The sequence below is a fragment of the Capsicum annuum genome, chromosome 3 (assembly GCF_002878395.1).
Source record: "Capsicum annuum cultivar UCD-10X-F1 chromosome 3, UCD10Xv1.1, whole genome shotgun sequence".
In the NCBI taxonomy this organism is placed as follows: Eukaryota; Viridiplantae; Streptophyta; class Magnoliopsida; order Solanales; family Solanaceae; genus Capsicum; species Capsicum annuum.
This window is the reverse complement of record NC_061113.1, coordinates 240,454,829-240,480,269: the sequence shown is the minus strand read 5'-3', so window position 1 is coordinate 240,480,269 and position 25,441 is coordinate 240,454,829. Positions and strand designations below refer to the sequence as shown.

Genomic DNA, 25,441 nt, shown 5'->3' with positions numbered 1-25,441 from the left:
CATCCGCTTTCATTTTCCTTTTAAAGATCTATTTAGAACCTAAAGATTTATTTCCTGGAGGAAGATCAACCAATTCCCACGTATGGTTGCTTAAGATTGAAACAATCTCACTATTGACTGCCTTTTTATAAAAGGACGAGTCTGATGGCGACATCGCTTCTTTAAATGTTTGAGGCTCATTTTCTAAAAGAAATGTTACAAAATCTAATCCAAATGTAGTAGAAGTTCTTTGATGTGTACTAGTCTTGGATTCTCTTCATTATGCACATTCTAACTTGGTTTATCTCGAGGTCGTTTAGACCTTCCACTAGACTGTTCATGTCTAGTTTTATGCGGGTAAATGTTTTCAAAGAATTCAGCATTATCTGATTCAATTGCCATATTTTTATTTATATTCGGATGTTCAGATTTATGAACCAAAAACTGACACGCTTTACTACTTTTAGCATATCCTATGAACACGCAATCCACAGTCTTAGGTCCTATCTTAACCCTCATAGGCATAAGAACTTGGACCTTTGCCAGACACCCCCAAACTTTGAAATATTTAAAGTTGGATTTCCTTCCTTTTCATTTTTCATAAGTAATTGATTGTGTCTTACTATAGAGAACTTTATTGAGTATACGATTGGCTGTAAGGATAGCCTCCCCACACAAGTTTTGCAGTAAATCGAAACTTATAAGCAAGGCATTCATATTTCCTTCAAAGTTCGGTTTTTCCTTTCCACAATTCCGTTAGATTTAGGTGAATACGGGGCCGTAGTTTGATGGACAATTCCATTCTCTACACTTATTTTGGCAAAGGGAGATTCATATTCTCCGCCCCTATCACTTCTTATCATTTTTATCTTTTTCTCTAACTGATTTTCTACTTTAGTTTTGTATGGTCTAAACACATCTATTGCTTCATCCTTACTATTTAGCAAGTAGACATAACAATATCTAGTGCAATCGTCAATAAAAGTTATGAAGTATTTTTTCCCACCAAGTGATGGTGTTGAATTCATATCACTAATATCAGTGTGTACTAGTCTAAAGGATTGGAATTCCTTTCAACGGACTTATAAGAATGCTTTTCATACTTTGATTCCACACATGTTTGACAGTTTGATTTATTGCATTCAAAGTTTGGCAAAACTTCTAAGTTAATCAATTTTCGTAACATTTTGTAATTAACATGGCCTAAACATTCATGCCATAAATTATAAAACTCAAACAAGTAAGAAGAATTTGAACTTTTATTTATTTCAACATTCATTACATTCATCTTATAAAGACCCTCGATGAGATAGACTTTTCCTACATACACTTCTCCTTTGCTAATTACAATTTTTCCAGAAGCGATTACACATTTGAATTCGTTCTTGTCTAGAAGTGAAATATAAATCAAGTTCCTACGTAATTCCGAAACGTACAAGACATTGTTAAGTGTCAAGACCTTTCCTGAAGTCATTTTCAAGCCCACTTTTTTCTGTTTCTTCTACCTTAGCCATAGCAGAGTTATCCATGTAGATCATTTCTTCCACTTGAGCCAGAGCGAATGACGAAAATAACTCTTTGTTGGAACAAAATGGAGGGTGACACTAGAATCCATCCACCACTCGTGAGGATTCCCCACCAAGTTGCATTCTGTAAACATAGCACACAGATCATCACATTCTTTGTTAGACTCAATCATATTTGCTTGGTCCTTTTTCTTGCCTTTCTTAGGGGCACGACAATCCGTGGACTTATGGCCAATCTTGCCATAATTGAAGCACTTTCCCTTGAATTTCTTCTTGGGTTGATGGCTTCTTTGTTCAGCTTTCTTCCTTTTCTTAAAATTATTTTAGTCATCTTCTACAATATGTGCTCCATTAATTGTAGAATTCCCTTTTGACCTTCTTTCGGCAGCCTTATTATCCTCTTTAATACGTAGTCGGATAATAAGATCTTCGACAGTCATCTCTTTGCGTTTGTTCTTCAAGTAGTTTTTAAAGTCTTTCCACATAGGTGGTAACTTCTCAATAATCGTTGCTACTTGAAATGCTTCATTCACAATCAAACCTACAAAACAGTTTATGTGAGAACATTTTCAATTTGTTCAGCTAAGGTATTTTTCAAAGATATACCTTCTGCTAGGAGATCGTGAATGATTACTTGCAATTCCTGCACTTGAGAGAACCAATTTGCTATCTATCATTTTAAAGTCCAAGAACCTTGCAACAAAGAATTTCTTGATTCCCGCATCCTCTGTCTTGTATTTTCGTTCTAGCGCCCCCCCACAATTTCTTCGATGTCTTAGTTCCACTGTAAATATTGTAGAGGTCGTCTTGGATACCACTCAATATATAATTCCTGTAAAGGAAGTCCGAGTGTTTCCAAGCTTCTACAATCATGAAATGTTCTTTGTCCGAGGTTCCCTCGGGCACCTCAGGAGCATCCTCAGTAGTGAACCTTTGAAGGCGTAGAGTGGTGAGGTAAAAGAACATCTTTTGCTGCCATCTCTTAAAGTCAATGCCCATAAAATTTTTGGGCTTCTCCACAGGTGCCATTGGTTGCGGAGCATTTGCTCGTCTTGTTGAAGCAATGCTAGTTGCCCCCATAGTCGTAGCCGCATCTTGCATTTGACTTTCGTTAGTCATTTTTCTTGTCACCACAAGACAATAAATTTAGTATTTTCATAATACTATTTATAAAGTTAAGCAACTTTAAACTCTTCTTCTTGTTTCTAGTTAACGATGAAGTTTTTATGACTTCCAATCGTCAACCGAATGATCTTTAACTTGTGATGAAGATTTTATGTCTTCGAATCACTAGTTAAGTTCAAACGGAGTAGAAAGATTAAAGCTTTAATCTCCAAAACAAGCAATACAGATTCTGCAAAAGGTTATTCCTTAAGATTGTTATCTTTTATGTAATCGGGTACAAGAATCTGTATATAAGAAACACAAACTTCAAAACTAGTTCAAGTCCAAGACAAGAATACTTATGAAGTTCTGTAACACCTTCAACACTAGATTATAAATAATTTATCTAAGAAGTGTGTTGAGATTCAAAAAAGAGATGAAACAGAATTTAAGACCAAGTCCTCCGAATTCAAGGAGTGTCCTTAAGGAATAATTCTCCTCACTGTACCCGAGGTTTTGGAATCTTCCTCCCAGGATAAAATGGCCTTCAGTCCGAACAATAGCGGTACCTCAAATTATTGGATTCAACGAACTCACTCAACGGTTTGATAGATCACACAGAAAGTTTTTCAAGACAAAAAGAGAGTTTGCATTTCAGAAAATTCGTACCTGTGGATGAAAGCAGGTTTATATAGCCAACATGTGCCTCTTCTGAAAAGTGGCAATGGTTCACTTAAAAGGTGTGACCTTTATGGAAAAGCCATGTCTGTTCGTCCAAAGAATGTGTCTTTTTCGAACAGGCAAACCATTTCATGAATCAGTTTGTCATTTCATTGAAGGGTTGCATCCCTTCGTTTCAGCACTGCACTGTTTCGAAACACTGTTTTGCAATCTATATGCGTGCATATAAATGGAGTATCAAAACACAGAAAAAAGTTGTGTTTTTTCCTTTGGTATTTTCAAACTGAAGTTCTGAATTTCTGTCAAAGAAACTTTGTCCGAAAAAGTAGATCTAATCGATCATTATTCGAAGCAGAAGCCAAGCGAGCGACGACAACAACAGCGTGAGGCATCTCTTATTTCTTGCCTCACTTACCATGTGGAGTAAGTGTTCCTTATTTTAAACACTCACAAGTTCTCTTCTTCCACCAATGTAGGAGAAAGAGTGAACTTTCTAATTTGGGAGTACACTTTCTAAATTAGTGTCTCCCTTCTCTCCACCATTTTTCCTCCATTTTTCATTCACGCTTTTTCATATACTTTGAACCCAACATGTATATCAATTAAAAAAAAAAAAAGGACAGCTCGATGTATGAATATCATGCGTTAAAGATGTACCTTTTGATAGATTAACTATGCATTTTCAAAGAAGGGCGTTATCCCTTTATACAAGTATGAGTCATTCATCTTACTTGTTTTATAGTCACATTGATGGTTTAGAATTGGAAAGGGTTGGTGAAGTCCATGCCAGATCACTGATTTTTGTCCTGACAACTGCACCTGTCCCTGCTTTCCGTATACTTGACATAGAATTGGCTGAATGATCCAGGTAGCGACCGGCTACAACTTCCATCGGTGTGAAGGATAAGAGAGTTGTTTACCCTAAAATAGGTACAACTGAATTTGTATGCGAGGTTTAAAGGACACATGGATTGAGTTGATGGAGATGACGAATATAATAAACAACAAAATACTATGAATAAGAGATGAGCTAAAGCAATTGGATGTATATATATATGATGTATAGTATTATGTATCTGAAATGTATATGCATCTATGTGACTGTTTATATAATATTTATACATTGCTGCATTTCATCTTTCTCAACAAGCAGACTTGTTTTTTAAAACAACTACAGCAATTGGATATTTGCTTGATTTCTGATAAGATTTTAGATGAATGATCAAGATGGAATTTGTGAACCGTATTTTGGTTTTTTTACTTCTTCTCTTGAACCTGCTGCGATTATGTTAGTAGATTCTAATTTACACTTTGAATGTGAAATGGAACAAAGTGCGTGAAGAGAAGAAGAAAAGCAGCGCGTAATGCACTTCGCTTACAATGATAAGAGCCGAAAGCTTTTGTTTCATACACTGATAAGCTAGCTAAAACATATCATCGATCAGAAATAAGCACTTGTCTTATTCTGCAGATATATAGATCTGAGTCTTCCCAGTACAATAAAGATCCATGCATCACGACTATAGAGTTTACATCTATCTCCTGAGGGGCAACAGTTAACGCAAACTTGACTAATCTTGGCTCATCCAGAAGACGGATAAGTCATGTAACTTTAATTAGGGTCACATTATTGAGTACAAACCTTGGGTTCAATACTCACTCCTTCACAGACAAATTTAACGTCTAGATCGAAAGTATAGCACCCAATGTAGCCCGTGCATGCAACAAGTGGTGTATCCGGTAGGAAAAATTATCAACTCTCTTTGTGAATGGGGACATCTCGAATAGGCAATTTGTGGATCACAATTAAAAGGGCAAAATCTAGGTTCTTGGGGCCAAACGTTCCTTCACAAATATAAGTTCCGTTAGCACTGTAATAATTGCAACCGTTATTGTCAAAACAACAATTGGTGCATATGGGGTTTTCTGAACGTGGGAAGCTTGCATGCATAGCCAAGATTACCACATTCTTTGGTATATAAGCCTTGGCATCAACATGTTCCACCGTACTTAAAAGTAGAAACATTAACATAATCCTACAACAAATATAAGATATATATATTAAGGAAAAACATAACGTACACTACTTGTGCATGACATGTATAAACAGCAAAGAAATAATTAAACAGAAAAGGAGAAAGGAAAATCTAACCAAGGACAATAAGTAGGTAAGCAAGTCCACTATCTTCTTTCTGAACAGCCATTATGGATAAATTACTGTTTTTTTGGGTTATTAGGGGTGTCTATCCTCCACCTATTTGTTACAAATAATGAAAGAGACTAGCTAACTAAAACTTTTTATCAGTTGATAAAAAAGAAAAATTCCATGGGTTATGTTTGGCAAGGTACGTACTGTTGCTTATTTATTAGAGAGCTTAACTTTTCAGAATAACTTTCAGAATAACTAACATTTGGAGACTCGAACACATATTATTCATGTCCAAGTACAGCTCCAACGCCCATATTACATAGATTAGCATGACACTGTTCATGCTTTTATTTCATATAGACACCCATGCATATTACAGAGATTAGCATGACTCCGTTCATGCTTTTATTTCATATACATTAATAAACTACTAAAATATATCATCATTGATTAGAAATAAGCAGCTGCCCCATGCTGCGGATATGCTCTTAGGATCTCCAGTACAAAGTAATGATCCATCATGACCATAGAGTTTGCAACCCTCTCTTAGAGTGCAACAATTAACACAAACTCTGGTACAACAATTGAAGCCCGTGCAACAGGCAATATTTGGATCACAATTCAGAGGGCAAGCTTTTGGGCTTTTCTTGGGGTCAAACTCTCCTTCACAAATGAAAGTTCCATCAGCACTGTAATAGTTACAACCCTTGTAGCCTGAATAACAATTGATGCATATGGGTTCTTCTGCACTTCCTTCTGACATATCCCATACGCAAAATTTCCACATTCTCTGGTACAAGCCTTGGCATCAGCATGTAGTAGAGATATTCCTACAATAAATATATAAGCTATATATAAATATTAACGAAAAAAATAACACCAGGTGTGTATCACTACTACAAAATCAATATTTTCGGCTGAAAAATGTGCTTAGTATTTAAAATTAGGAAGCTTCTTAGTGTTTCAATGAAAATTTATTTTTCACCATGCATTTTTCAGTTATTATTAAAATGATTAGTTTTAATCTATAAATGATGATTAGTTGGTGTATTTTAGCTAGCTAATGTTAGTTAGTTAGTGGAGTCCAGCTGTCATTAGTGTGGCAAAGAATAGATGAGTCAGTTACTTGTGTCGATATATACATATCACATGATGCAGTTGTAAAATAACATACTTCAATACAACCCTACAAAATTCTCCTCTTCCTTTCTTAGCTCCTGTAGGTTCATCAATGGCGGACGTTTACCATCTGCACTCCAAGAATTCTCTCAAATTTCACATGGTATCAAAGCATACGATCTTATCTTTAGCTACGCTTCAAATTTTTGATCAGTTCAGCCATTAGTTTTGCCAATGGACAAGAGCAATCTCACGCAACGACAGGTGTTCCTACTGTCGTAACACTCGACCATCATCATCCTCTGTATCTCCATGCTTCCGACTCTCCGGGATTAGTGTTGATTCCAATAAAGCTCACATGACCAGAAAATTACTCCTTGTGGAGCAGATCTATGCCACTAGAACTGCGAGGAAAAAGTAAGCTTAGATTTGTAGATGGAACTTGCACTAAAAACACGTATAGAGGGGAATTAGAGGAATTATGGGAGAAATGTAATGCTATAGTCTTATTGTGGATAGGTAGCACCATTTCTACTGAATTAGTTCCGAGCATTGTGTATGCTTTGAATGCTCGAAAAGTTTGGACTGAGTTCAAGGAACAATTTGATAGATCAAATTTGACTAGAATTTACTATTTGTGGTCTGAAATTGCAAATTTGAAGCAGGGCACTGACTCTGTGACAAGTTATTACTCAAAAATGAGGGATTTTTGGAGTGAACTTGATGTGATAGTGCCATTACCCTCTTGTGACTGTGAAGAATCCAATGCCTACGTAGAACACTTAAAATCGCAGTGATTGTTGCAATTTATCATGGGACTCAATGAGAGTTACAGTAGTTTAAGGAGTAGCATTTTGTCTCGAAGCCCCGTTCTTACTATGAATAAGGCATATGCAACTATTACTCAAGAAGAGAGTCAGCTGTCATTGGGGGTGATTGATGTACACAATAATCCCTTGACTATGCTAGCTAGTCGATCTCAAGGATTTCGACCAAAGAAGCCTGGGCATTATGGTGGAGGATACAAAGGATCTGGAGGATTAGGAAATTTAGGATTTGGAGAATCTGGCAGTCCTTGTATACATTGTGGATATAAAGGACATGTTAGCGATAACTGCTTCAGGATTATTGGCTATCCTCCTGATTTCAAAAGCAGAAAAAAGGCGCAATAGCAAGCACAACAAGGTCCAAGTAACCACTTTAATACATCTACAAATGCCACTACTAATGCCACACCTACACCTCTTGCTCACTATTCACCAGGTTCGAGCGCAAGCTATTTCCCTACTGAGAAGCAGTATCAACACATACTGGACAAGCAGAGTTCAGCTAAAGTATTAGCGAGTGTGTATCTAACATGGCAGGTATACATTCCTCACTGTCTAATATATTTGCTTGCGAATGGATTGTTGATTCTGGGGCATCATACCATATTACTCTTTGTAAAGAGTTACTATGTGAGATTAAAGGCTTAGAAGAGGACTTAAGTGATAAGGTTCAAGCCCCAATTGGTGGAAGGTCCCAAATACCTAGTGCAGGTAGTACAACAATTTTTGGTTTATCAAAAATGAAGAATGTGTTATATGTTCCTGACTTCAAGTTCAATCTTATGCCAGTATCTAAGATAACCAAGGACTTGTCATATGTTGTTCTATTTTTCCCTGATTTCTATGTATTTCAGGGACTTTACAATGGCAAGGTCTTGTGGATTGGTAGAGAAAAGGAGGAGCTATATCTTTTATGGGAGAAAGTTAATCCTCAGGCGAATGCTGCACATTCTCACAACAATGCCCAATCTGATATTTGGTATCTCAGATTGGGACATCCTTCATCACATGTGATGCATCAGATAACATCTCTTAAAATATTGCTGCACACTAATATCTAAGATAGGTATCATATCTGTCATCTAGCTAAACATCACAGATTATAATTTCCCACTAGCTACAATAAGGCTTCTGCTTATTTTGATTTGATTCATATAGATGTATGGGACCTTATAGGAAGCCTATATATGATAAAAAATATTACTTTGTTACTATAGTGGATGATCACAGCAGGTACACCTGGATTTGTTTGATACAGTCTAAATGTGAAGTTGTTGTTGTCTTGAAAGATTTTCTATATCTTGTTAAGACTCAATTTGATGTTATTGTAAAAAATTTGAGATCTGATAATGGGACTGAGTTTTTCAACTCTCATTGCACTCAATTGTTTGCTTCGTATGGGATAATCCATAAAAGTAGTTGTCCCCACACTCCCCAACAAAATGGTACAGTTGAACGAAAGCATAAGCATATTTTAAAAGTGGCTAGAGCACTCAAATTTCAGAGTGAAGTGCCCATCAATTTTGGGAAGATTGTGTCAGCACTTCTGTTTACTTGATTAACAGACTAGCTTCAAAGGTATTGGAAGGTAAATCACCTTATGCCTTATTGTATGGCAAGGATCCTTCACTTAATCATCTCAGAGTATTTGGATGCCTTTGTTATGCTAGCAGATTACCTAGAGGTGACAAGTTCTCTGCGAGAGCTAGGAAGGCTGTTTTGGTAAGTTATTCTTCAACACAGATAGGCTACAAATTGTATGATTTTGAAGACAAGACTTTCTTTGTTAACAGGGATGTTAGTTTCAGAGAAGCTTTCTCTAGGTTCCCTTTCAAATCAAGTCAACCAACTGACTTGGTCGATCTTGACTTCTTCTCTTCTACTGAATTTCTTGTTTCCTTAGACGATGATGATTAATATCATCTTTCTTCTACACTATCCGTTGTTACACCTGTTGATGCTGATATTCTACTTGGTGATGATGTTGGAGTCTTAACCCTTCCTTCCGACTTCTCTTCTAACTCAGAAGTTGTTTTACCTGGTAGTGATAATCCTGCAGAGGTTGTTGAAACTACTGCTATAGTTCCTGATGTTATTGCTGGGTATATTCCTCACATTATTGAGCCCGCAGTATCTGTTCCTGCTAGACCTACCAGAACATGAAGACCTCTCATCTGGATAAGTGATTATGCTTCAAATGGCAAAGGCAAAAGGCTTCCTACTCATCCCATATCTAATAATTTGTCTTATACTCACCTTTTCTCAGCTTATCAAGTGTATCTGCTAAATTTCTCCAGTGTGACTGAACCAAGTTCATTCCACGAGGCTTCACAAGACCCTCAATTAGAGCTGTCGAAATGGGCCTGGCCCGTGAGGTCGGCCCAACCCAACCCTTTAATTTAGTGGGGTTGGGTTACTTTTTTCCGGCCCTTTTAGCAACGAGGCTTTTAAGCCTATCCCCACTTGACCCGTCGGCCTCAAAGGCCTAGCCCGTCGGCCCCAGAGGCCAGCCCATGGGCTACAAATTTAAAAATAATTATAATATATTTTAAATTAGTTTCTTATTTATCAAATTTTAAAGTATTCACTGACCACTGTCCATGTCCAACTACAAGGCCCAACCGGGCAACCCAAAAAGCCAAGCCCAACCTATTACCCAAGTATCCAACTTACATAGTTATTAGTTACCCTACATTCTAGAAAGCTGAACGTGCATACTACATATAAATATAATAACATATACTCCACTTACATAGTTATATAAACTGATAAACATTAGAGAATTAGGGCTTACACTTTACAATTCTATCATTTATTTTCTTTGAGTTCTCCGGTTTCATAGTTGCAACTTGCGACGGCTGTGCAGTTTCACAAAACTCACTACGGCTGACGGCTCTCCAAATGAATATGGGTAAAAATATGAAAAAATTATCTTCCCTCTCTCCTATTTAATCACCATTTTTTTTATTTTGGGAGTTTGATGACATTTTTTGATTTTGGGATCTGATTTTGACACTAAAATGGCCTCTCCGAGGATCTACTCGCGATGGTCATCGCATCGGTACCATAAACTGACCTCTCCGAAGCCAAATTTGGTCGATTTGGGTACCAACAATTTGGGTACTACCATACCGAGGATTTGGGGGTTTCAATTTTGTTCTTTTTTTCTCATGCAGTAGCATTTTCAAAATTTTGTATTACTTGTTACTTCTTATTTAATTTTTCATTACTTGTATTGTATTACTTGTTACTTCTTATTTAATTTTTCATTACTTGTATTACTTGTAAAATTTCTTATTGATAGGTGTTTCTATGTTTAGAAAATATATATTTTAGTTCAAATTTGAAACTTTGAATTTTTCAGTTCATTTTCAGTTTTTGAAGTCTAAAATTATCTTTTGAAATATTTATCTTATTACAGGAGAATCAATGGAGGATGTTGCTGAACATAGTGCACATCAGAATAATGTAGAAGTGAATGAATTTGAAGAACCTGAGAAGAAGAAAATAAAGAAATTAAAATCAGATGTCTGGACATATATGAAAAATATTGGTGGAGGTTATGATGCAGTGGAAAGGGCAGAATGCAGAGGACGTAAGGAAGTATACAAGGTTGGTTCTACTCCGGGACCAAATGGTAAGAATTACGGAACATCACATTTAAAACGACACATACCTAAATGCAAAAAGCTCAAATACCATGATTTGGGTCAGATGTATATGGATCACCAAGGTAACATACAGTCGAGAAACATAGATCAAATGATTTCACGTGAAAAGCTTGTTGAAGCTATTATTAAGCATGATTTGTCGTATTCTTTTGTTGAATATAAAAAAATTAGAGCTTGGCTAGATTATGTAAATCCTGAAGTAATAATGCCGTAAAGAAACACTTCTGTTGTGGATGTTCAAAAAGTGTATTTCAAAGAGAAAGAAAAGTTAAGACAAGCCTTGGCCAAGATTCCTAATCGGGTTTTCTTAACTTCTGATTGCTGGACAGCAGGTACGTCTGAGGGTTATCTTTGTTTAACTGCTCAATATATTGATGATAATTGGAAGTTAGTTTCTAAAATTTTAAACTTTTGTCTTATGATTCCTTCTCATACTGGAGTTGAATTGGCTGCAACCATATATGATTGTTTGAAGAAATGGGGAATTGATAGGAAGGTTTTCTCTATCACTTTGGATAATGCCACTAATAATGATAGCCTGCTTGCAAAAGAGTTTATTATGTGATGGTGAATTTTTTCATGTGCGTTGTTCTGCTCATATTCTTAATTTGATTGTCCAAGAAGGTTTAAAAACAGCTACTGATGTCTTGTTTAGAATTAGAGAAAGTGTGAAGTATGTAAAAGGATCTGATGGTAGAATGAGAAAATTTGAACAATGTGTTAAGCAAGTAGGGATTAGTACAAAATTGGGTTTACGTTTGGATGTGACAACTAGATGGAACTCAACGTACTTGATGCTTGAGAGTGCACTATAATATGAAAAAGATTTTTCTAGTCTACAGTTGATCGATAGAAATTACTCTGTTTGTCCTACATTTGATCATTGGAGAAGGGCAGAAAAAATATTTGAATTCTTGGAACTTTTTTATGAAATAACCACTCTGATTTCTGGTTCAAGTTATCCGACTTCCAATTTGTACTTTATGCAAGTTTGGAGAATTGAATACTTGTTGAAGGAGAATTTAAGTAGTTTTGATGAAGTTATTAAGGAAATGGCTGCAAGGATGTTCAAAAAGTTTCAGAAATATTGAAATAGATTTAGTCTAGTCCTCTCATTTAGAGCTATTCTTGATCCTCACTTGAAGACACAACTTTTAGAATTTTGTTTCTCAAAGGTGGATGCTTCTTTGGCAAAAGAAAATGTTGCAACTATTGAGAAAAAAATGCACAAACTCTATGAACAATATGGAAATAATCAAAATGGGCCAGGGCCAGCTATTACTGTTCAATGTAAACCAGTTGAAGAAGAAAGTCGATCCAAACAAAAGAAGTCCATTTTATTTGCTGTAAGTATCAATTTCTTTTTCTTGTATCTATTCTTTCTCTTTTTTATCTATTATTTTTCTGGAAACTTATATAATGTACAGTACATATAAGATGAATCACTTTTAGATCCTCGAGCCCACTATCATATGTTTTACAGTTTTGCTATTCTATTTATATCAAACTTAGTTTTGCTATTCTGTTTTAATTTTGGTTGACGTCAGTTAGTTTGAAAATGGTTGATATAAGGAAGTTAGTTTCTATGTTTCAACCATATATGATTGTTTGAAAATGCCGTCAATTAGTTTGCTATTTTGTTTATATCAAACTTACTAAAATTGTTTGCAGTTTTTTTTTACATCTTTGCTAATTCTATTATTTTTATATTTTATGTTTTAAATTAATAGGAGTTTAAAGTGTTTGAGAATACATCTATTTGCAATGCTGGAAATTCAGAATTGACTCTTTATTTGGAGGAACAAAAGCTTGATTATGAATCTTTTCAAGAGATGGATGTTATCAAGTATTGGAAGGATAATGAAAAAAATCTCCTAATCTTTCTGTGGTGGCACGTGATGTATTGAGTATTCCAATTACTTCAGTAGCATCAGAATCAGCATTTAGTATTGGTGGTCGTGTTGTTACCAAGTATAGAAGTTGTATCCATCATGAAAATGTCCAAACTCTTGTTTCTACAAGAAATTGGTTGCATGGATTGACCCAATCTAATACAGGTAATATTTTTTATTTTTCTTAAAGTATTTATTAATGGTTATATAACTAATATCTTGTTTGATGTGAATTATTTATGGTTATCTAACTAATATCTTGTTTAATGTGAATTATTTGTAGATGAAGATGAACTTCTTAAGGAAACTATGTCAAATGTTGATTCAAATGTGATTGATGGTACAAGTGCAAGTGAAAGTGGAGTTGGTAACCTTTAATTGATTGGTTTAGTAATATTTAAAATTTAGATTTATTTTGTATCTGGGCAATATTTTAGTCCAGCTAAGACTTGTAAGTTTTTGAATTTAATTTTTGTTCATTTTTTTATGATTGGCATTTTTTTTTTTTGGGGAATGGGATGACTCTGAATCTCTTATTAATATTGTTTTTGACTTGATCTTTCTAATCAGGTTATTCATACTATTAGGACATACGATAAAGTGATTTTTAAATGGGCAATATATTTTTGTTTATTATGTTTTACAGTTTTAGGTTATTTTTATTTTTTTAAAGGGCCAACCCGTCCTAACCCGTGGCTCGCTTAGGGTTGGGCTGAGCTGCATTTTCATTGGCCCTTTAGTTAAAAGGGTCAGCCCGTCCTAACCTATTTATCTCTCTATCCCGTTAGGGTTGGGTTGGGTTGGGCTAGCCCATATTAACAGCTCTACCCTCAATAGGTGTAACACCCCGTATTCAAGTACATGTATTGGCGTATTCAAGTACGTGTATTGGTCTTATTTATATGAAATTAATTTTTTATTTTATTTATACCGGAATTTGCCCGTCGATGGTTCCATACGAAGGTTATTGAATAAGCTTTCTAACGATATAAATATTTCCAAAAACGGATAAGTTTCGAATATAATCGAGCACGTTCGAAACTACAAAACGGTGGCCGGGATATGGTGAATAGTAAATGTGCAGGAAAATTTCCTGCATACAAACTACTGAGGCCTGCCAGTTTTTTGGGTCAACTTTGAATGCTCATAACTCCCTTAATATAATGAACTGGGAGAGGTACGACCTATCAAAAGAAAGATCTTTGAGTCTTCTTTCCAATTCAATTGGTTTCATCCAAATCCAACATCGGAGTAAGGAGTTATACTCGTTTTACTTTAGCCTCTCAAAACAGATTTTTAGGGTCAACTTCAAACGATCATAACTCCTTGTACAGGACGAACTGGGTGGCCTACGTTATATGAAATGAAATCCCTTTGAATTATGTTTCCAACGATACCAATCCATCATGGACAGATTCGGATTTACTTAAAATTTTAAGGGCAATATGGTCATTTTTCATCACCTCATGAACGAAAATTGGTCATTATATACATATACTTAGCCTCATATCCATTATTTATCATCCATTATTGAAGACTAAGAAACCCTAGCCAAATTTCAACTCCAATTATCTTGTGATTCAACCGTAGAAAATCTAAATTGATTTCGTAGTTGTGTTCACCGTCTCGAGGGCTTCGAGAAGCACCCCTTTTTTGTGCCAACAGGACTTCGAAATCAAAAGGGTCATTTTATGGTAAGGATGTAAATTATGTTGGTGTTATTTATATGGATATGTATATATATGCATGTGAGCATAAGAAGTGTGTTATTTGATTGTTGTTGAAAGATGATTGGAAATGATGTTGGATTATTCTTGTGCATGGTTGGATTATGTTGAATTGTGAAGTGATTTGGTGTGATGATGTGGTATTGAAATGATGATTATATATATATATATATACACACACATAAACCTATTGTTCAAGTTGGTTTTTGGAATGCTTTGTAAATATTGGTTGTATGGAATTATGGAAGAGAATTGTGGTGTTGGGTTGCTAATACTAGATGCCAAACATTTCATTGTAGATAAGTGATTTGTAAAGGCGGGAAGTTGTGTTGAATTGGTATCCGAATCTACGACGAGGTATGTAAAGTATACTCTAACAATGTTCTTTGGCATGAAAACACCAATGTTCCATCAAGTAAGATTCCGAGGTTGTCCAAAAACATGTATTGTTCTACGTTACCAACGAAGTTGTTTCCATCCTATAAAGTGTCAAAATGTTTCATTGATATACCAAAAGGCTCCTATTTCATTGTTGTGATATTGATGATTCTGAAACACATTGTTGATGTACCAATGAGTCTTTATTACATCGTTATTGTATAGAAGGTCTATTACTTGGTTCCTATTGATGTATCATTGTTTCAAAGTATCAAAAATGTGGTGGCGACCGAAATAACAATCTCAAAGATTAATTGAACTAAGTGATGGGAGTTCTCTCTTATCGGGTGGTATCCTAGGGGCATAAGCCTAGCATGGGTTGATCCCTATTTATGTGTTTATGGGTGGTATCCCAGGGGCATAAGCCTAGCATGGGTCGATCCCAGTTGATATGTACTGGAGCCAGCCTAATGGTCACAGTACAGTACAGTAATGATTACAAAGACGATAAGAACGAAGGTAAAGTGATTGAATAAATACAATGTACAGGTTGTCACAAGTTCTAGTAAGTGTGGTCCACTTCTATTACGACTTATTCACTTGTTTCTGATTTCTATTGAGCTCCTATATCATATGTGATTATCTACAGCTTTACATACTCAGTACATATTTCGTACTGACGTCCCCCACGGGGACCTGCATTTCATGCTGCAGGCACAGGTACCTCAGCTTATACACAGCACAAGTAGGAGCCAGGATATCTAGATGCTTTTGGTGAGCTCCAATTTGCTTCGGGGCTTTCCGTGTCATATCCAGTCACTTTTGGTATTGTATATAAGTTAGTTATATGGCGGGGTGTGTCCCGACCTTAGTTAAACTCTGTGTATTGTCTAGAGGCTTTGTAGACCTAATGTACAGTCAAGGTGGTGTTTTGTTAATAGACGTGATGGCTCCAACGGCCAAGTATTGTATATACATATATATTTGTGCGTGTTGTGCTGATACAAGTAATTAGACCCTTCTATATGCAACGAAGTGCTGTCCAAATTTTTGGTGACATATAAGTGAAAGTACAGGTATTTGAACGGGTTCTCCCGGGCCTTCTCGGCTTCGGGTGCCAGTCCGGCCCGATGGAATTTTGGGGCGTGACAATAGGTCCATGCAATGCAACAGGAAATCAATGCCTTGGTAGCTAATTACACATGGGAGTTAACTCCTCTACCTGCTGGACAGGATACTTTAGGTGCAAAATGGATTTACAAGATTAAACACAAAGCCAATGGAGAAGTAAACAAGTACAAATCTAAACTAGCTAGTGGATAAAAGCTACACTCAAGTGGGAACGGTAGATGATGATCCCTTATTAGAAGACACAATTGCTTATCAAAGACTAGTTGGAAAATTGATTTATCTGACAATCACAAGGCCAGACATTTGTTTTGCTATATAATTTCTTAGCCAGTTCATGCAACAACCCAAGAGGTCTCACTGGGATGCATCTCTAAGAGTGGTAAGATACATCAAACATTCACCTGGATTACGGGTCTTTATGAAAAAAGGAGCTGAGCTGAAGTTAAGAGCTTACTGTGACTCTGATTGGGCAGCTTATCCTAACACTAGAAGGTTAGTAATAGGTTTTATCATTTAATTTGGAGGTTCGTTGATCTCATGGAAGTCAAAGAAGTAGCACACTGTCAGTCGTAGCTCAGCAGAATCAAAGTACATAAGCATGGCTTTAGCTGTCTCTGAAATAATCTGGCTAGTTGGCTTGTTGAAGGACACTAGAATTCAGGTGCCTACTCTAGTAGAGTTGTTTTGTTATAATAAGGTTGCAATTCAAATAGCCTCAAATCCTATATTTCATTAACGCACTAAACACATTGAGATTGACTGTCATTTTGTGAGAGAAAAGCTTCAAGCAGGACTGATCAAACCAGCGCATCTGTCTACTACCCTGCAACTAGCAGATTTACTTACTAAAGGTCTTGGTGTGGCTAAACACCATTTTATCTTGTCCAAGCTTGAGTTTTTAGACATATTTCACCCTGTAGCTTGAGGGGGTGTATTAAAATGATTAGTTTTAATCTGTAAATGATGATTAGTTGGTGTATTTTAGCTAGCTAATGTTAGTTAGTTAGTGGAGTCCAGCTGTCATTAGTGCGGCAAAGAATAGATGAGTCGGTTACTTGTGTCTATATATACATATCACATGATGCAGTTGTAAAATAACATATACTTCAACACAACACTACAAAATTCTCCTCTTCCTTTCTTAGCTCCTGTAGGTTCATCAATGGCGGACGTTTACTATCTGCACTTCTAGAATTCTCTCAAATTTCATAGTTATCCAGGTGGGAAATGGATGAAAAAAATCATATTTTATAACACATATTTTCCATTGCTTCGTGGTGAAAAAACCTCTGTCTCTAACTGTGTATATATGAATGAAGAAATTAAATAGAAAGAGGTGAAAGGAAAATCTTACCAAGAACAAATAAAAGATACGCAGCTAACTAAAACTTTTGTTTCGTATACAGAAAATGGCCTAAAATGCCCTTAAACTATGTGAAATGGTGCAAAAATACTCTCCGTCTACCTGTTGCGCCTAAAATGTCCTTCCTGTTTACCTATTGGGCCTAAAATGCCCTTTTTGTCTACCTATTAGGGCTATTTTGTCTTTTATTAAAAAAAAAATATAATACCATAACTTATCTTTATTAAACTACATAAAATTTCTATCATTTTTATTAATATTAACCAAATAAATAGCGCACAATATCAATTTTTCGTCATTCTAAATTGATCTGATAAATAAAAAGAAAAACAACATAAATAGCCATTTTAAAAAATTATTACATATATATATAGCCGTATTAGTTGGTTGTCAGATATAGCATATAAACTATTTATATAGCATATAAAATATTTACTTTTATAACAGATTCTAATATATAGAAAAACAGTTATATATTAAATTTCCACATTTCTTATAATACCTTATTTTTATGGAAGTCTTTGTTCATTCATTTTTTTATATGTTATATCAAAATTTTATGTTTTTTATTTTTATTGTTTGCTTTCATGTTGCCTCCATAAAAATATATGGTATATTTATATATTATATAAATTATATTTATATCATAAAAATACATGATATATTTATACCATACAAATTATATTTATACCATATAAATTATATTTATACCATAAGCAAATATTTTATATTTTAGATATAAAAAGTTTATACCATGTAATACTGGAAATATATATTTATATTTAATAAATAATTTTTTAACAAGAAAAGTACTTTCGATATAATGAGATATACCATGAATATTTATCTCATAAATTATATCAAAAATATAATAGTAATTCGACTTTGACATAAATTATATTTATAAAATAAAAATATATGGTATATCTATACTTCCAACATAATGATTTTTATTTCATAAATATTTATCCATAAAAAATTATGGTTAACTCATTTTATTAGAATTAAAAATACGTGATAATGAAATAATACTAGATTATTAACATACATGAAAATAAAATGAAACATACATGAGCAAATAATGGAATACTTAGTTCATTTAAAAATATTTGAATTTTGAATATAAGAGAGAGAAATATTTGAAAGCACGAATTATCTTTTCCACTTTTAATTTAAAAATTGAAAATATATTTCTTAAATTAAGGTGAATTGATAATTAGTTATATCATTAAATTAGAAATTATAATTATCTTTTCTAATTTTTTTAAATGACGATATATATAAAAATAAAAATATTTTTATAATATTGAAAAGGTATTATTATTTATGTAATTAAATTTTAAAGATGGCCTTTTCATGTAATTTGCCTAAATAAAAGGGCAAAATAGGTCAATAGGTAGACGGAAAGGAAATTTTAGGCTCAATAGGTAGATGAAGGATATTTTAGACCCAATAGGTAGACGGAAAGGATATTTTAGGCCCAATAGATAGACGGCGGACATTTTTGCACCATTTTACACAGTTGAAAGGCATTTTAAGCCCTTTTCCATTTCACATAAATGTAAGATTGGAAATTAGGTATTTACACTTGATTTTTTATTAGTTATATTCTTTCCCCAAATAATTAAGCAAGTTGTACTAACCCCGACTTGCTTGTTTTTGAAATACTAGTTAAATCGCACGTGCCTCGCACGTGTAACTTTTGATTATTTAAAATTAGATAATTTCGTCTATTGCGAAGTTTTTAATAAAGTGCAAAAAGTTTAAATCACTTCTAAAAGATCCTTTACACTTTAATATAATAATGTAAAAATAACATATATTTTTATTGAAAGCTCATAGATATTTTACCACCAAAAGTTTCAAGTGGTTAATGAATCATCAATTTTGTGTTTGTCATGTGATACCTCTTTTTCTTACTGCTAGAGGCTAAGAGAGACGCATCAATTTGAACTATATTTGTAGTACGATTATTTTATTTTCTTTTTCCTATTTTAAAAATATCTCCTTATTTTGAAAGTTAAATCTTTAAAAAATCTTTGATTACTTATTCTAACACTTTCATATTTATTTCTTGATTTTTTGAATCTTCTTAAAAGTTGATTTAGAATTCTTAAACTAATAAAAAAGGTATTCGTTGTCATTAATTCTGATGACTTTTAATAAGAAAATGGTTTTACTATAAATATTTAATTAATTTTCAAATCTTAAATATTAGAAAAATAGTGAAAAGACTATTTTGTCTAAAGTAAAAACTTTTAATGAGGCGCAAAATTTTTTGTAAAGCTCTTCACACTTTTAATATATATATATATATATATATATATATATATATATATATTGCACGTTTATCCTTAATTATTTAATATAAAACTCGAATTTCCAACGATAGATATTTGCTTGGTGATGAAATCATACCGCAACTAAATATCATTATATATTTCAAACATACAAATATATTATAGCAGTATCAAGAAACAAAATATAATATCACAAATGATAAGATACTTATGCAAGTTTTTTTCATCCTACAAAGCACAAAATATAAAAAGTTTATTAACAGATATATAATCGTAGCTAAGACAGTGTTTATATACAAAGCTCAATAATTTCTCGCTATGTTCCTATTATAACATAAAGGCAAGTCAAATTTGAGCATTGCAAGTTCTTATTCTTCCAAATCAAGTAGATTTGGTCAACATTTCGAGTGACTCGTGCTTTATAATCTCTTAATCTTCATCTACTTCCGAATCCTTTCAGCTTCACCCCTCGCACTATGACATATAACCTGCAAATTGCATATGAATTTAAGAAAAAAAAATAATAGTATATGACAGACTTTGTCAATGCCATTTCAATTTCTAACGTGTAATAAAAAAATAGTAAAGATAACATAATTTTTTAAGAGTACACGATAATAATTTATTATTGTAAATATTAAAAACAAACTATAATTTAAAAACTTACCTCAAATCAATTTGATTTACCAATTAATAATTAATAATTATACGATATTTAGTACGATCAAACTAATATATCTTTTCATGAAAACAAACGTCTCTATTAATAAATGTCTTCAAAAATACATGATATAGTAGATCATATTGTTATGTAAAGACTTAAATTCTTCTGAAAGACCCATCAGTATGAAATCTAGAAGGCATGACCTAAAGATAAATTTCTCAACATATGCAAAATATTTTCTTATACTTCTAATGATCACACTTATACATGTTTTAACTTTTAATTGATATAACATATTTCATTTGAAATGTTTTGCTAGAAAGGAAACAAAAAATCTCAACATTTCGACCCAGTTGTGAGCTAATCGTAAAATAGTATTGATAATATAATCTCAAGAATAGCCTTTTTCAAAAGGTAAAAAATTATCTATACCCGGTGTTTACATCAAACCAATACATACATGTCATGTGTTTAAATTTAGAGTACATTTTACTTAACCATAATTAATTAGCTTGTATTTTATATTATTAAATTATTTAATCATTATAAATTATATTAATTTAATGTAAACTCTAAGTGTGGACATATTTTTACCTTTTCAAAATAGTTTCAAAAATTTTATTGAATATTTCAGAATAAAGAGAACATATGAATGCATATATATGGATCAATTTGGAAGTAGAAGAGAACAAACCTCATGAGGTAGACATCTATAATCATTAGTCTCATAGTCCATTCCCCCCTCAATACTCCGGCAAGCATCTACTATCACCCAAGCAAATTCCCCTCAAAATGTCTCAAACTTCATGTTATTCCTGTCAACTGTTCGATTGGTGCTTTCCCAAAAATCATCTAAAAAACATAGTCAAATCAAACAATGATCGATCTAGGTTCTTCACTAAAGAAAGAAAAAAATATAAATAAAATATGCACAAATTAAACAAATTTAGTTTTTAATTATGAGAAAAAAAGTCAGTCAAAAGATGAACAATAAAATTGACCCTAATAACTAAGAGTTTAAAATCAAACTAACTTATTATCAGGAAAAACCTATTATAAATTTATTTAAATTCTTTTCTTAAAAAAATAACATTTCAAATTTTTATTTTTATTTTTATTTTTAAAAGAAAACTATGCTATATACTCTATTCTCACACACCCAATCTTTCCCTTTCTTCTAAATATATTAGAGGAATAGAAAGCCAAGACTTAGGGAATGAAGAGAAAGCCAAGAAGAATATTAAAAAGGTTAAGTGTAGGTTAAGGAATACCTAATTTTGCTAATGTTTTTCAAACAATGAGGAAGTTCATAGACAAATTGGCTGTCAATTTGCTTAGTTGTTGTATCTGAAGTGCTTAAACCTTGTATTGATGAAATCACATAATATTCAATGGTGAATTTAAAATTTTCACTAAGGAGGTTTGAAAACTAAAAATATAGTGATTGAGATATGAACTTGAACTTAAAGGTGAATATTGAACCTCCTCAATTACTGACCCAACCTCTAATCTTACATTCTAAAGGTTCAAAATCAATAAATACACATAGAAATTAAAAAAAAAAAATCTATTGAATACGTGCCATGAACCTAGCCAAAAATTTATTGGACAACATTTCAATAATTTCAATCAAATAATCACAAAATAGAAACAAATTAAATCAGAAGATGAAAAAAAAATTCACAACAATTGAAATATAAAAACAATTAAAATAGTACATGAAAATTAGTTTCTTACTTCATTACTTAATACTTTTTCTATGAAATCAAGAGACACTAATAATGCCACGAAGAAAATTTATTATCATATATTGACCATGAGAAAAAAAAAAAAAACACAAACGATTATTATGACCATTACGGTATTATATTGAAAGTCCAAAATATAACACTATCAATTAGGATTTCTATTTAAAATATACAATTAATTTCTTTTCATAATTTTATTTTACAAGGTTGTTCTCATATATTGTAGGAGTCCTTACTCTTTTTATTTTAGTTGTAATATTTAATTCAAATAAGGAAAGAATTTGTATAAAACATAAGTTTAAATTGAAAAAAATCCTATTCAAGTAAGGAAAGAAATTCTAAATTGATTAAAATTCTAAAATTCAGAATTAATTTATATAAGGAAAAAATTTTAAACTAAAATTTATTAGGACAAGAATTTAAATAAAAATTCATTTGATATAAATAAGTTTCCCAACATACCCTAATTTTTTTTTTATGGGAGAAAAACAGAAATCAAAGTAAAAAATTCAATTGAGTTAAAAGTGTTAAATAATGATTTATTTTTGGAACTAAAATCATAATAAACGTACAATAGTTTTTTCAAAACTTTAAGTGAGATTTTATTTTTCTTTTTTACTTAAAGTTTTCTATTAAATCATTTTTTTGTTCTTTTATCATATATTTTAGGACTTTTTTCTTATCATATATTTCGAGACTTCTTTTCCACGTATAAAAGGAAACAAAAAATTTACTAATATTAATTCTCTATATATTTTTATTTTATCATATAATAATTTAGCACACCTTGCTTTTAAATATTAAAAGAATAATTATATAATAATTTAAGAAAAATAGTGAAAAAATAATTTTATCTATTGCATAGTGTTTTAAGGAAGGACAAAAAGTTCAAATCAAGGCCTTCACATTTTTAATATATTATAGATTATAGATATAGATTTGTCATCTTGCAATAATTTTTCTTCTCCACGTGATAAGTTGGAAATCAATTGCACATCGCTCCAATTAGTGAATAGAATTATTTTTGCATTAAATATTACTACCTCCGTCCTATTTTATGTATCATTATTTTTTTTATTTGTTTCGAAACAATATCATCTTTCCTTATTTGATAACTATTTAATGACATAATCTCTATTTTATTCTTAGTGGATCCCACTTTAAAAGAAAAAACAATAAAAAGTAAACTTTGAGGGTGTTTGGAAGAGATTATAAGTTGGTCAATGGAAGAGATTCTAAAAGTGATTTTGACCTTTTAGAAGTGTTTGACAATTTTGAAAATTGCTTAAAAAAAGTCACTTTTAACTTTAAAAAAGTTAAAAAAAGAAGAAGTTGGTATTTCCTACTTATTTTTTCTAACTTATAATCTATTTACAATTGACCAAGTAAATGACTTTTTTGCCCTTATAATTTTCGCTTATTCCAAAACTGTCCTCTTGTTGCAATTTTGGAATAAGTATACAGCTAAAAAGGCAAAATTACAAAATTAGTATACAACTAGAAAGCCAAAAATAGCTTATATTTCAAAATTGCACACTTTTATTACTCGCAAAAATAACCAATCGATGCCTCTCAATCTTCACATTTCTCTTGCCCATCTTTACTGATTTCAAACTCCAATTTACACAAATACTTATAACGTTTGGATAGATGTGTCATTTTCTACTACTATTATATAATGTCAAATATAAAATATTTCATCCTTCTTATATCATGATAAATTCAACAATGCAATATAAGAAAATTAAAATAATATTTGAAATAAATATTATTAACATAACAATGAAGAAACATATTATCTTTTAATTGCACCTTAATGATACGAAATCTTAACATAACCATGAAGAAACAAATAATCTTTTAATATATAACTATCTTTTTCAAACACAAATATTCAACACTTAAACTCTTAAAAAAAAAGGTTTTTTAGCGTACAAATTAATAGTCATTCATGAAAATATTTTTAAAATATATATATTAATTTTAATTTAAATTATTTTAGCAATAAAAATTAATAATAATCAACTCTATATATTATTAACAGCTATAAGGGTATTTTAGATATTTTGACCAAAAAAAGTGCTTAAAAGCATTATTTACCAAACACATCAATAACTTTTTTTCAGTTTCAGCACTTTTATCCAAACACTTTTTAAGTGAAATTAATTCCCCTGGACTTTTTTAAAGTGAAATTAATTGCCCCTGGGACTTTTTTAAAGTGGAATTAATTGCCCCCCTCCCCCCGCAAAGTTATACTCAGTTTTAACGTCGGAAGTATAGTACACGCGCTTTGTCTTCTCCATTTTATCACTTTTCAACATTTTTTCACCATTATAACCATATTAAAGATTCCACAACTCAAATTCCTTCTACAAATCAAATTCCAAATGATTTCATTGAGTCAATTACAAATTTCAAGTCCAAAAAATTGGAAATTCAAATTTCAATTTTTGACTATTGAACACAACCTGTGGCACATTGAACGCAATGAAACTGGAAATTGGAAACTGGAAATTGAATTTGAATTCAAGTATGAAATTGAATTTGAATTTGAAATTATTCAAAGTTTCAAATTGAAAACTTTCTTCAAGAATTATTCAAATTTGTTTCTAGTTTCGACGAATAATTTTTTTCCCTCTCTTGGTGAATTTTTTATTTTTATTTTTTCCCTTAGTTGGTGGCTGAACAATGTTGGTTGGTTGGTGGTGGCAATGGTGGGTTAAATTTTGTCATTTTGATGGAATTGAAGATGACCCATTTGGGGTGTGTGTTGAAATTGAATTAAATTGATGTAATTGAATTGGGTGTGTTGAATATGACTCATTTGGGTGTGTATGTATGTGATGAAATTGTGCTCAATTTCAATTCAACAATAGAGCAATCATTGTTGAAGACTCAATTGTTGGAGAGATTAAAGAAAGAAGATAGAAGAGAAGAGAGAAGAAAGAAAAATAAATAAAAAATCTAAAAGTTTAAAAAATTAGAAAATTTGGGGGTTATTTGGTAAAAAAAATAGGAGTTTTTAACGTTTTTTAACAGTTTCACGCGCTCAATGCGCGTGACTAACATGTAATGGACCAAGTGACAGATATATGTCATTAAAATACGAAAAAAAAAGTCTGGGGGGTAATAGGACCCCCGCAAAGTTCAGTATACTCAACTGGTAATCCGGTCAAACTTCA

The 25,441-nt window shown here is 32.4% G+C and overlaps 1 pseudogene; it reads right to left on the bottom strand.

Moving 5' to 3' along the window:
• Positions 1-25,441, bottom strand: part of LOC107862767 — a 39,982-nt pseudogene that overhangs the window by 10,904 nt on the left and 3,637 nt on the right.